The following is a 1759-nucleotide window of genomic DNA, read 5'->3' as shown; positions in this document are numbered from 1 at the left end:
GGACCGCGGCTATCGCAAACACAACACCAACGACAACGAGGAACAAAGAAAACAATAACAATAATAAAAGATAGAAATAAAAGGAAAAATAAATGCGTTTGGCCGCCCCGTCCCTACGCCACGAGAAGTGTAAAGTCCAGAAAAAACGTCTTCCAAAAAAACAAACCAAAACAAAACAAAAAGACTTCGCCACACCACTTCCCGATGGCGTTCAAGTCAAAAAAAAAAAAAGACACAGTCGTAAAGTTTAACTAAAAAAAGTATATTAATAATAATAATAATTTCTACCCACACACAAACGGAAAAAAAAAAACGGTGCACACCGCCATCTCTACCAACTTACCCTTCCAAACACGCATCCCTCCATAAGAAGATGCACCACCAACTCCTACAGAAAATAAAATAAAATACAATACAACACAGTCATAAAAGACAACAAACTGCCTCACCATCCCCTCGTCCAAATTCAAACAACAAAAAGCATCTACCATTTATACATGAAAAAAACTCATTGAAATGATTTATGGCCACCTAAAACCCAATGGGAACTCGCGAAGCTGCACTCGCCACCGCCCAACGCGGCCTCGCAGGAAACGCATCAGTTAATGCGTGCGGGAAACAGCATATACAAACAAATCGTCCACTCATCTTTTTAGCCTCCTCTGGATGCACTCCACCCCCACCCCCCAACGGGCATCCCAACAGACAAACAAATATATCGCGAAGGAGCAGCACAAAATGGGTCCGCCCTCAAATTAATTTATTTAAAAGGCGGGAGGCACAAGGGCCGCAACACCACCACGCAGCAGCAGCACGCCGCACCGGCCGCGCGCCGAGACCCAAAACGAAGGAGCTGCCACACGAGCCACGCAACGTGGATGCTGACAGCCGAGCCCTCCTCTCCCGAGGACAGCACCGCCCACAACAAAAACACAAACAAAAAGCTCAAAAATATATATCAAAAAACAACAGCCAACGGTAAACGCAAACAAATGAAGCACGTGAGCGGCAGTCTTATGTCATTGTGCTCCGCCCACTTCATAGCGGCAACCCTCGCACCTTCCTCCCTGCGCTTCCCGATTCGCCCCATCACTGGGATGCTCATTGATAAACGAAAAACACAACAGAAGGGCATCGTAAACAATAAATACAGCGGCAGCGCGGCCGATGGCGCCAGTCCACCGCACTCTGCTCTTGCAGGGGCTCCACCCCTTTCCGCCTCGCATCGCCCACCGCGTGGAGAGCTGACCGGGAACCGCGCAGTCACCCAACAGAAAAACAAAAACTAAACCGAAAAGTGAACGCGCATTGTGCACATGCGCCAGCTCTCATCGCATTCGCATTCGTTCATCGCACCCCACTCATTGCATCAGGACTGATGGCCGCACACACACAAAAAAACAAAAGAATATGCTATTTTTACAAACACAACTTCATCCAACCCCAAGCCCACCCCGCGTAAACACACAGCTATCACCGGGCACAGCAGCATTGCTGTGCAAGCCACGCGCTGCCCACATCCTCACACTGATGAAAAACCCCACAATACACGTGCCTATTGTAACTCCATTGTATCCAGATCATCCCCATTCACCACGCTTCCGGAGGTCACACTGCGCCGTACCCTCCTCGTATTCCAAAGAGAGGCATCATCTGCGCTTTCAGCAATTTCCTCGCCCCTTGGAAACTCCACACTTGCAAAACTACCCAACGCAACGCTTCTGCGCCTACAGTGTCTGGGTATCCTGAATGACTGTGT

The 1759-nt window shown here is 48.7% G+C and overlaps 3 annotated features.

The window, feature by feature from the left end:
* Nucleotides 1-154: 154 nt before the first annotated feature.
* Nucleotides 155-181: a microsatellite.
* A 67-nt stretch (nucleotides 182-248) lies between these two features.
* Nucleotides 249-282: a microsatellite.
* A 114-nt stretch (nucleotides 283-396) lies between these two features.
* Nucleotides 397-436: a microsatellite.
* Between the last annotated feature and the right edge of the window lie 1323 nt (nucleotides 437-1759).

The sequence above is a fragment of the Trypanosoma rangeli genome, assembly GCF_003719475.1.
Source record: "Trypanosoma rangeli strain AM80 chromosome Unknown Tra_15.4_contig_00441, whole genome shotgun sequence".
In the NCBI taxonomy this organism is placed as follows: Eukaryota; Euglenozoa; class Kinetoplastea; order Trypanosomatida; family Trypanosomatidae; genus Trypanosoma; species Trypanosoma rangeli.
The sequence above is the reverse complement of the archived record's forward strand: the minus strand, read 5'-3'. Positions and strand labels throughout refer to the sequence as shown.